The sequence below is a fragment of the Rattus rattus genome, chromosome 2 (assembly GCF_011064425.1).
Source record: "Rattus rattus isolate New Zealand chromosome 2, Rrattus_CSIRO_v1, whole genome shotgun sequence".
NCBI classification, from domain to species: Eukaryota; Metazoa; Chordata; class Mammalia; order Rodentia; family Muridae; genus Rattus; species Rattus rattus.
Window position 1 is genome coordinate 31418443 of NC_046155.1, and position 12630 is coordinate 31431072.

Below are 12630 nucleotides of genomic sequence, written 5' to 3' on the forward strand. Positions count from 1 at the left end.
GCCAAGACAACACCAGGTTTCTAAAGGTACAGTTTGCCCCCTGTTCATTTGCCTCTTCTTCTTCTCCCTTTGCTGTGAGCATGAAGAACTGGCAGATACACCTACTGATGGAGCACCCTGCACTGGGCAGAAGAGAGATGAACAGGTTTCTTGCAGCCTGGGATGTAGATTTGAAGGCACATCGCCCTGAGGTTAAGTCACCCAGAAAGAAGGTTCTGCTATGGCTGTGGTTTTCAGCAGCTGGGCACCAGCTATGAGCCTTGCCAGCTTTGTTCAAAACCGTACGTCTGGTCTGGGTGACAGTTGTAACGCACTTGTGGAAAACATCCTAAGTACTAGATGTGGAACCTGTAGGTTTGTCCACACCTAAGCAGACGGGGCTTTAACATGAATGTCGGCAGAGAGAAAAATGCATGCTTCAAAGTGCATGATGGAGAGAGAAAATGGTTGAGGCTTCCAAATGCTATGACAACATATTAGCAATCCTGTCAGTATTCTACATAAGCGACTTAGACCACTAAATTAAGTTCTGCATGTGAGTATTCTATTTCAAAGAACACGGCAGGTGTGGTTTTAAAATATTCTTGTGTGGTTGTTCCTGAAAGTACTGTTTTGCATGTGTTGTACATGGGCATCTCTTCATATGAGCATGCACAGGCAAGTGCAGATACATGCACACATGTATGCACATGTGTGAAGAGGTGTCTCCCTCAATCACTTTCTGACTTATCTTTTGTGGTAAAGTGTCTCACGGAATCTCAGGCTCATCGATTGGCTAGATTCTCTGTCCATTGAGTTCCATGGATCCATCCATTTCCTCGTACCATGCCCTGCTTTACCTGGGGGCTGGGGAATCGAACTCATGCCCTCATGCTTTCACGGAAAACACTTTACTGATGAGGCCACTCTCCGGAACCAAAACATTCTTTTATTCATGGTTCCTACATAGATGTCAGTAGAATTAAGACCTCAGCCCCTTTTGTACAATTCAATCAATGACTGATCATCACAATCGACTTACACAAATTGAGCTGACTTTTAATTACATAAACAAATTTCTACTTTATTTTTAGTAAAAACTGTGAAGCAAACACAGTCATTAACCGGGGTCTGCACACATCCAGCGTCATCGCCATCAGCATTGTTCCCCTCTACATCATGTCTCTTTGAATGGTCTTCAGGTACATGGAGCTCTGCTCTCCTCTCCTCGGACAGCAATGCCCTCATGTCCTGAGTGACCTAGCTAAGGCTACTTTGCAAGGAGAGACTGCAGAGTAATGGAAAGATGGGGTAGTGTAGTAAAAATGTAAGCTAGTACCACAGGTGTTTATTATCATCAAGAACTGTGTGTTATACATAATGGTTGGTGCTGTTAACTTAATAACTCTCTGCACAGTAGGCTTGTCTACATCAGCATCTCTATGAATAATGCTTCTTTATTAGAAGTGCCCAAATATCACTAAACAGTAGGAATTGTTAGCTCCACTATAGCTCTATGAGACAATACTCACTGACCAAACATGCATGTACCCTGTGTCTATATAACCCCAGATAAACACAAGTGTACTCACCTTCCACTGTCCCCATGGCACACTGTAAACCCCTTACATTCCCTACTGTAGGTACGTGGATTTTAGCAAATTGTGCCTCCCGGTTGAGGCATTACTTAAAAAGCCACATACCTGGAGTGGAACACGTTTTTGTTGTTGGTCCACGTCCCTTTCATGGGGTGTAATTTCTTATTCGATGTATGAATGCAGGGCATATATTGGTCTATCTACAAACTTTAATTACTATTAGCAAATCATTTTGCACCTAAGGATCCATTTGAGTGCCACAGAAGCCAAAGCTAACAAATGGGGCCTCTAGAATCTAAGCCGCAGTTCACCTGGTTTCAGAACTCGGGCTGTCGCGTCTTTAATGTCTCATTTCATAACGCTGGTGATAATTTTAACAGTACACCTGGCCACAGCATCCATTAGACAACACACAACCTTCTCGCCTCCCGCTCTCACATTAACAGGGACATGACACATTTCATCTTAAGACTTCCTCCCTGACCACTTCAATTATGGTTTTTCTCTTCAATTATGTTTTTCAGCTCTTGCTCAGAAAGAAATTAAGTGGCTAGGAGCGATGGCTCAGAGGTTTGAGCGAGCACACCCTGCTCTCTTGGAGGACCTGGATTTGCTTCCCAGCACCCACACACCAGCTCCCAGATCTGTAACTCCACTTGCAAGGGACTCAGTGCCCTCTTCTGAGCTCTGGGAGGACGATCCACGCACATAACGCACGGATACACAAGCAGGCAAAATGTTCAAACACATATAAACAAATCTGTAAAGAATAAAAGTAAAAACACTTGAGAATCAGCTAGAGCTAAGCTCTATAATTTGATAATGTCCCCAAACCAACTTGGTTACTTTCACATTTAGAAAGTACCTACAATGTAATTTGAAATATTTATTTTCTCCATACCTTATCAATCACCTTAAGATGCTATACATACGGCTGACGTGGTGGGTGTGGGCAAAGGTGCCTGCTACCTGATGACCTGAGCTCAGTTCCCAGACCTCTATGGTAGAAACAGACGCAAGTTGTGCTTTGATCTTTACATGTGCTCTCAATCTCTCTCTCTCTCTCTCTCTCTCTCTCACACACACACACACACACACATACACACACAGAATGAGAGACATAGAGAGAGAGAGAGAGAGAGAGAGAGAGAGAGAGAGAGAGAGAGAGAGAGAGAGAAACAAAACCTTGTTTTGAGTTGTGGGTGTGGCTCTCATCTTAAATCCCATTGCTATCTCAGCTTGTGATGTCGGAAAGATATGTGTATGTATAAAATGGCCACTGCAGGGACTTGAGCCTTGCCCACTCCAGTGGCTTCTGCCATCAGAACCATCTGCTACGGTTCTATGTCAGGTTCTATGTCTTTGAAATTTTTCAGGAATTCACAAGGTGCATTTTATCCATGTGTTTAAACATCTGTTGGACTCTGCTGCTCAACCCGATGCTGTACACGAACCCCTAGGCTTGCTCCTAAATCTTTAAAGTGTTTTATTTACTTCTTGGTTTTAAAATACTGCTAAATGAAATTTATGTCTTCATCTAAAATTAAACACGAAGAGACAATTACACCTGAATCTTAAAATGGTTTGGGGCATTTTATTCTATTGTTTTGTTAAAGCAAAGTGGATATGTGGTGTATATAAACATGGTTGATGGGGTTGGGATTTAGCTCAGCGGTAGAGCACTTTCTAGTAAGCGCAAGGCCCTGGGTTCGGTCCCCAGCTCCAAAAAAAAAAAAAAAAAAAAAAAAAAAAGAAAAAAAAAAGAAAAAAAAAGAAAAAGAAAAAACATGGTTGATTTATCTGTCGGGTAATAATGCCTTTATGAATATGTAAAGACCAACATCAGGATTTGAAATTCTTCCTTGGCTCCCGTATACCTTTGAGGTCTGACTGGGCAAAATATTTCTGCTCACAAACAGTTGAAGAATGAGATTCTATTCTAAAATTTCTCCTTTAAGAGTTGTGAAAGTGCTTGTAGAAATGTTTATACTGTTTTACAATGACTCCAGCAGTCAGTAAGAGACGGGGGTGTAGGTTTTTCCACAGTCCTCAATGGATGTCACAGTCTTCTTTTATTGTACCAATTCTACTAGCTGCTTTTGACTTTCTGTAGTTGCATTATGGTACAATTTGGGGTTACCCCCTCCCTCCCCAACTGCTCCTTAGACTTAGCAAGAGGCTCCCTTAGGAGCAGGATTCATTTGCAAATTATAAGGTTTTTACTGTTACACCCTGAGTTTGTCCAGAGGCTTGAATGTTATTTACTAGATTTAGTAATCATCCCCACCACAAGCTCATGTGTTGAGACCTTGGACTCCAGCTTGTGGGGCTATCATGAGGTGATGGATCATGAAGGCACTGACTTTACCAACGGATTCATCCTTTGATGAGTTCACAACTGAATGGATTATAGGAGAAAAAAGACATCTGGAAGAGATGTTTCTCCCTTTACATTTCCTGAATCAAAATCAACCAATCAATCTGTCTCTCCCTCTCCCTCTTCTCCCTCTCCCTCTTCTCCCTCTCCCTCTCCCCCTCCCCTCTCTCTTCCCTCCTTCCTTCTTCTTCTTGTTCTTGTTCTTCTTGTTCTTCTTTTTTTCTTGTTCTTCTTCTTGTTCTTCTTGTTCTTCTTGTTCTTGTTCTTCTTGTTTTGTTCTTGTTCTTGTTCTTCTTGTTTTGTTCTTGTTCTTGTTGTTCTTGTTCTTGTTCTTGTTCTTCTTGTTCTTCTTCTTGTTCTTGTTCTTCTTGTTCTTTTTCTTCTTGTTCTTGTTCTTGTTCTTCTTCTTGTTCTTCTTGTTCTTGTTCTTCTTGTTCTTCTTGTTCTTGTTCTTCTTGTTCTTGTTCTTCTTGTTCTTGTTCTTCTTGTTCTTCTTCTTGTTCTTCTTGTTCTTCTTCTTGTTCTTGTTCTTGTTCTTCTTGTTCTTGTTCTTCTTCTTGTTCTTCTTCTTGTTCTTGTTCTTCTTCTTGTTCTTCTTCTTCTTCTTCTTCTTGTTCTTCTTCTTCTTCTTGTTCTTCTTCTTCTTCTTCTTCTTCTTCTTCTTCTTCTTCTTCTTCTTCTTCTTCTTCTCCTGCTCTCTCTCTCTCTCTCTCTCTCTCTCTCTCTCTCTCTCTCTCTGTGTGTGTGTGTGTGTGTGTGTGTGTGTGTGTAAATGCTCACTTAGAAAACTGTGCGCCAAATAAGCCTTTCCTCCCTACCTGAGTACTTTCCTACGAATACTTTTCTCAGGTATTTTTCCTCCATAGGAATAAAGAGCTGACTAATGGAAGTGTGTGAATTACATTAATTACATCAAAATGACTGTATGTGGCTGAAGGATTGGAGTTTTAACCTCCTTTCTTTTTTTCTCATTCTTTTCTGGGGTTCCAACTCTGTTTAACAGTTGGTAGGCTTCAAAGTACCCCGAAGTCTTAAAGTCTTCAGGACCCATTCATTTTCATGTTTATCCTCTTCTTTAAGAAGAGCAACCTGTATCTGTTTTAATGTTCACGGATTCTTCCTTCTGCCATCTTGAATCTGCTCCCAAGATTCTTTTTAGTGAAAACTTCATGGTATAATTTAAATGCAGTAATCCTATTTCTTTTGATGACTTCATGCGTCTTTCATAGTTTATATTGACAGGTTATCACTGTCATCTTTATTGTGATTCTTTTAAAATGTGTCTTCTTTTAATTATTTGACCAGTTTTGCCCTTATGCTAGGCTGGCTTCAAACTCAAGATTTGCCTAGCTTTCTCCGCCATGTGGTTCCACTCCTACACTACCACAGATGGCCTCTTGTTTTATTTAGACTATCTCTTTGTTAAGTGTTCCTAACATTTAGGATGCTTAGAAAGAGTTCTATCAACTTTTAACTTTTCCTCCTCCCTGTGGATCATCCATTTTCTTTTCCTCACACATGTCATGACTTTCCTTTGGATCCATGAAGAATGACGACGTTAAATATCATAACAAGAGTCAATTCTGATTTTCAATGGAGAAACCACATTTGTATGTTCTGTTGTTGACTGTGATTTCTTTGGTGGCTTTCTTTAGTTAATTCAGTGATTTTTTTCTTCTTTACTTAAGATATAAATGCCTCCATTTAGTCTTTACAAAATTCAATTTTTATTCTAAAGTTTATGGTTTTTTAACTGATTATTGCTATGTAAGAATAATCTAATAGGTATGTAATTGATCAGGATTTATAACCAAACATCAGACATGATAGGCTATAAGGCTTGCATATTTTGCATAGAATCTCTTTTGGGCTAAGGAACATATTCAAAGTCCAGGCAGTTCAAATTTCTCCCAACCCTAACTTTATTCTAGACCCCATTGTGTCTCTTTTCCACTTGGTATAGATTCGTGCTCAGCCAGGATGCATGGATAACAGAGAGTTTCTGCAGCTCCTGTGTAAATTTGCATACGTATACAGACTTTAGTCCTACAGGGTTATATGAGACTTTACCCAAGGCACACATTAGAGCTGTCTTGCTCACTAGATTTCCCTGTTAGATTTTTTTGGCCAATCTGCCATTCCGTTGGTCGTCTTAGGCAGAACCACAATGCCAAGATAGCTGCACTGCTAGCTTTGGTTGTCACCAAGATAGATGTTCTGTCTGAAAATGTCTTGAGGCATGGGCAGTTTTGCACTCTGTGTTTCAAATCAAATCAGGCCTCTCTAGCAACTAGGTTCTGGCTTTCGTGGTAGGCTGTGCCCTGATGGAATTACTCCCCTTACGGTGTCTGGAAAGGATGAGACCGACACAGGGAGGCAGGCCGCAGGGTCCTGCTGCTGCAGCTGAAGGGTCAGCACTTTTAATAAAAGACTCTCAAACTCTCATCTACCATTAGGCAATTTCCAGATTCTCAGCGTGGTGGTTTTGCCAAATAGCTGGGCTCCTGCCAACCATGAAAGACTTTGGAGTAAAGCACTTGCTCATTTCTTCAGTCTCTATCCTAGAAATCTTGGTATCTCATTTTAAACTACTTACATCGGGAATTAGTGACACTGTAAATATTTTCAAATTCAGCTTTCTAAGGAGCTAAACTTTTGCATCAAAATGAGCTTGTTGGAGCTGGGGATACTACTGACTTAGGCTTCAGGATTTCTTCAGGCTGATAGGAGTAATGATGCTGTCAAAATCACCCCCGATAAGGAGAATTTTCTACAAGTTCTAAGATCATGGGGACCAAAGTGTGATTTTAAGCACTTTTAGGCTGCGTGGAGAATGGGAAGCTATTCGAATTCAGTTCCAGTATCCAGAAAGCACTCTGCCCCAGCATCTACTTCACTTTACGGCCCTCTCCTTCAGTGCAAGTGCCCTCAGTGGCCGTCTCTGCATCTACTGGGCTCTGCCTACCCACGGATGGAACTCTTCTCATCTTTATTCTCCTCCGCAGATTCCACCAACTTATGAGTTCACTCGCTCACCATCTCCTTACTGTTTTCTCTTTATGCCTGTCTAATTCTTTCCCATCTGGTATTTGAGACATTCTTCATGCGGCTCACTCAGGCTCCTCAGGAAGGAGGGAATGATTAAGTCTCCCATATGACAGCATTCTTTAAAATTTAATGTGCACATCGATCACCTGAGAATCTCTGGAAAATGAAGACTTTTGAGGCTGAAGTCTGAGGGGTAGATAGGAAGTCTCACAGGTGGCACTGATAAGGCTGCAGGGTGGGGGGTGGAGATCATACTCTTGGTAGCAAAGAATTTACTCAACACCTAGAAGAGAATTTATCATTTGCTACTGGTGCCCTTCAGGTTGCACAGTGCCTTTGGGTGCAGATAGGTGAATGGCAGTTTGAGCCATGGGGTTCTATGCTATATAACAGGGTAATTTCTGTTTTAAGTAAACCTCAGAGGGAATACCAGCGGTGGCAAAAGCTCTAAGCAGTGTGTCTAAAACAATTGGGATGATTTTATTTTTACTTACGCTGAAGTTTTGGTTTTGTTAGCACACAAAAAGTTCTTGTCCACATCTCTCAAAATACCAGTATTTCCTGAGGAAGACTGTGGTCTATGTGGTAAATGTTATTACATTTGTAATGTATCTTCAGGCAGATACATTACAAATGGCCATATGCTCATATCCACATATTCTCTCTCTCTCTCTCTCTCTCTCTCTCTCTCTCTCTCTCTCTCTCTCTCTGTCCCTCCTTCCCTCCCTCTTCCTCCTTCTCTCCTCCTCTCTCTTCCTCTCTCTCTCCCTCTGCCTCTCTCTCTCTTTCTCTCTCTCTCCATTTCCATTCACTTTTATCTCCCCATGACAAAAGTATTGATCAACAAATCCATCTACTCCTCGTAACAATTGCCAAAGAGAATCACAGAACAACATCCTGAAACCATAGAGCCCAACAATGAACGGGAGCACAGATGCGTGCAAGCCAAGTGAACCTTCCCCAATAGCCAACCAACCAGAAAACAACCACAAGTTGCAGCAAGACAGGAAGAGATTAGTAAGAGTAACTGGAAGTAGAGAACTGGGAGAAAGGGAGCACAAGGGCTTGACAGCCTGGAGGCCTCTTCACTCCTGTCTATCTCCTGTTTCTCCACCTTGCGTTTTAATACCTACTTAGAATAAGAAAATACAAAGTAAATCTCCTAACAGTGGATGATTTAAATAGACAACACACATATGAGGCCTTCCTTGTTTGCATGGGTATACATATGGGCATGTTTGCCTTTTAGGAGTGGAAGCAGATTTGCGATCTCACCTCTATTTTGTCTATTTAATTGGTAATCAGGTCTCTGATTTTTTTAAGCTAATTAAATCAACTCCCTTGTATAATATGCGATGCATACTCTCATGTCTACTCCTCTGTTCATCTGTATGTGTGTCACTATGGTTCCTAATGGCCTTTCATCTTTCAAATGGATTCGCTTCATAAGGACAGTCAATGCTAGGCCAAACCTTGTCCCACTGTGCAGACAACACAGCTTATTGCTATTCACCTGCACATCCCTGGAGTCTAGGGGAAGGCTCAGCTACACACCTCACAGAGCTGTGCGGAGCTGGCTCCTCGGCCTTTCATGCATTCATAAACAAAGAGCCCAGTCAAGATGATTCCCCCCTCCTCATCCCATTTAAAGGAAGGATTTATCTCAAAGGTTGAAGTAAATTGAGACTCACTCATTGAATCACCATGCACAAACACATCCAGCTGAAGTATCATTTTCTGTTGGCTTAGAGATACAAGACAAGACCACATGGTAAGCATTTCCTTTGAAGCTTCAAAGCCGGAGAAACTCATACTCTAACTATGTCCCTTGATCAGCAGGTATAAGGCTGGCGTGTTTTCTTTTGAATCCAGGAAGTATTGGGAACCACACTGGGCTTGGCAGAGGCTGAAGCTAGCTCAGGCCTGGTTGTAATCATTTACAGCTGCTTCCCAGTCTGTTGTCATCCTATCAGACTCTAATGAACCTCAAGCCAGGCCTGCCTGCTGTGGCTTCGGAAAGGGGAGGAGGCAGCAAGCTCTCCATCAGATCGGACTCTGAGGTACTGAATGGGAATATTGTTGCTGAAGGGCACCTATCAAGTGTAACAACGTAGGCAAACCTCTCCCACCCTGTCAACTGGCTTCATTACGGGGCAGCATTGATCTCATTGAGATAGATACAAAGACACCAGGCAGCTGGGCTGTATTTTATTTTTGGTGCGTAACTTCGATTATATTGGTCACAGGCTTGAGTATAAGTATTGTTTCTTTGTCTTTGTTTCTTTCCAAAGTGGAGCAATTTAACTCAACACCATCTATAAGGGTAAATATTAAAACCATTTGAGTTTCTGGATACTTAAGAAATTAATATAAAAATCAAAGGAAAAGACCTAAACTCTCAGATGCAGCCATAAATTCTCGTACAATTCTGAAAGTTAAACATCAAAGAAATTAACATCTTACAAGGCACTTTTTCTCAATTGCAAGAAGTACAGTGTCTTAAAAATAGATGGCAGACAGCAGGTATCAGACAGATAGTTGATGAGAGAAAGAAAAGGAGACCTAGGAGGGAGAGAAGGGGAAGGAGAGGAAAGAAGGAAGGGAGGAAGGGAGGAAAGGAGAGGGAGGCAGTAAAGTCTGTTCAGTAATTTTTTTTTTAGAATAGTAAAGAACTGACCATAATATTGAAAAAAATCACTTTAAAAGTATAAGTAGAATATTAATCAACAATGGATTCATTTTAAATTGAATCTAATTCACTTTAAACTGTTTGACTGTCTCTATCTCTATATATAAGATAAAAGGAAGTATTAGAAAGGAAATTAATCTTTGATTTTGTTGGAAGCACTTCTTTGCTACTGTGACTAAACCGATGAATAGAAGTGGAGGAGGGCAAAGAGGAGGAGGAGTAGAAGGATGAGAGGAGGAGGAGGAGGAGACGATGGGGGTGGTGGTGGTGGGGGTGGTGGTGAAGGTGGCCCGTGAGATAATGGCTCAGTCTGAAAAGGTGATTGCCACCAAACCTGAGGGCCTGAGTTCAAACCCCAAACCTCACATAGTAGAAGGAAAGAACCAACTCCTATAAACTGTCCTTGAATCTCCGTACATGTGTCATGGCATGTACACCCCCGTGACACACACAAAATAAATGAACAAATGTAAACTTTTAAATAAAGAGAAAAATGTTGCATCCGAAAGCACATTTGAAATCTAAGCACATTGAAATGGATGTGTCAGGAGAAACATGGATTTTTTTAAAAAAAATCATCATTATTGTCAGTTGGATCTTCTTGATGTTTGTTTAATTGGTCAACAATAATTCTTTTTCTATAAATATATTGTGGATGATGGAAAAGAGCGGTCCTGTAGTGACACTCAGGAAATGCAACCCTGGACCTAATGAACACTGTGCTTCAAAGTGGTCACGCTGCACTCCAGTTTCCTGGAGCAACTGAAATTATTCTAACATAGGTAGGTATACTAGAACTGTAATTCACACAGATCTTTAACAAAGATTCTCTAGGATGTCTTATAAAGAAAGAACTAATTATGACTTAGACGAAAATCATAAAATACATATGTGAAGATGTCTCATGCATATATATATTTTTTTTTTCGGAGCTGGGGATCGAACCCAGGGCCTTACACTTGCTAGGCAAGCACTCTACCACTGAGCTAAGTTCCCAACCCCATGTCATGCATATATTAATCTCCATGTGTGAGCATAAGTAAGATGAATGGTGCTCTGCAGGCTGAGAGGGAGCACAGCTCCACCATAGATAAGAAGGAGCTACAGAGCTTCCCCTGGAGCTTGCTTCTCTGTCCTCGCGGTCTTCAATATGAAGGAGGCAGACTCTATTCCTTCTAAGGTATTTTTCAACGCTGAAATGCTAAGTTCTCAAATACATACAATCGTATAGTTTAAAATCTGCACACCATAATAGTATGACAGATGAATCTGTGGAAAAGTCCAGACTCTGGACGGGTGCAGTCCACAGGAACATTCACGATGCCAGGGTTCCAAACGGTACAAACACAACACAGTCATAGAATTGAATATGATGACCACAGTGCAGTTCACATCCTATTCTTACTCTGATAAACTACTGTTGCTTTATGTCTGGTAACTGCTTTGGGCCAACTACTGTAAATCATAAATAGTTACAGAATGTTAACGATCCCAATGGCCTCTGTAAACTATGTCCTCAAATAGTCTTAGTCCTTGAGAGAAATTCTCAGGAGGATTAGGATAGAGCTCTTTAGTGATTAGAATATGGATATTGTTAGAGGGATAGGACCCAGAGTTAATTTTTGCTTGTGCTCAGGTACCCCAAAATATCAAGATCCTCAAAATAAACTTTTTTTTTTTTTTTTATAAAAAAGCATATAGAGAACAAATTCAATCCTTTTGCATGGCTTAGAAGAGAACTACTGGGATCTTCATAGTGAACAGAAGGCTTTGTGGGAAGAAATCTGTAGATAAACATTACAAAAATAAACTAGAAATAGGAAGAAGGAGATAGGAGAGGTGGTTATTTTTGGAAAAAGGAGAAACAGAGGAGACAATGAGAGACAAGAAGACAAATACTTTTGTTAAAGCTGTTAAGACTAAGGCAGCTACCTAGGTTTGGTTTTTAAAGGCATAGCTGCTAGCAGATAAATAGAACTTACATTTCAAGCTAAAATCCTGATGTTCTGACCAAGAGAGAGTAAATCATGCAGCCCAGGTTAGAGGGCTGGCAGGCCAGGAGGGCTGTTGATCTAAATGGTAATTCTTGGGACATCTCTTCATGTGGAGAGGAGCGGGAGGCAGACACTGAGAAGAGAATTGTAAGTGTGCCAATGCAGGTGAGAGTAGATACGTTTTCTTCTGGGTGGTCCTGGCTTTCTTCTCTTCCCGCCAGCCTTCCTCTGCTTATACCATAAAGGCAATAGACAGTGTTACTTTAAGAATGAGCTTCCTAGACACCTTTTAAGAAAACAACTGGTACCAAGAGACATTATCGACGTGTATAATTTGCTAACATGCCATCACCGAATTGCCATCCATTTATCTGCAAGTAAGGAAGGCCTCAGAAGTTCCTTGAAGTCTAGCCCAGCCCAGTCCAGTGTGGATCAAAGATCCCATAACCCATGAGGTTACGATGTGTCCACTAGATGGCAGCACCGGGCATGAGCGTGCCCTCAGAAATTCCAGGTCACTGAAAGTTTTAGATTTTTTTTTTTTTTTTCCTAATAATGGAAGGAAGGGCAAGGGAATTTCAGAAGCAGAATTGAAGGCAGATGCCTGGTAATGCACAAGATTCCAGATAAAAGAGCAAAACGGGAGAACAGATACAGAAAACAATTCCTGCCACTTGTTGAGTTGGGACAACTGAAGTTGGTAACAGTACAATACTCTCCCAGTGGTGTTCAAATCCACACCCCTACTCCTCAGAGCTGCCTGGAGGCAGAGGTATGCTCGCAAAGATTCCTGGGGGTGGGGGCTAGAGAACAGAGTTCGTGGGGACTCAGCAGGCACACTAAAGCATCTGAATGGCTGTCAGTCTGGCCCAGCCCCCCTCCCCTGTGAAGCAAATGTTCTGCCTAGATACAGAGTTCACCCAGACTTTGGCATCCTGCTCAGTC

General features: G+C 41.4%; 1 protein-coding gene across 1 annotated transcript in view; it reads right to left on the minus strand.

Moving 5' to 3' along the window:
- The window catches only part of Prkg1 (protein kinase cGMP-dependent 1), an 885274-nt gene that overhangs the window by 546052 nt on the left and 326592 nt on the right, over positions 1-12630 (minus strand). The gene's annotated exons all lie outside the window — the stretch shown is intronic.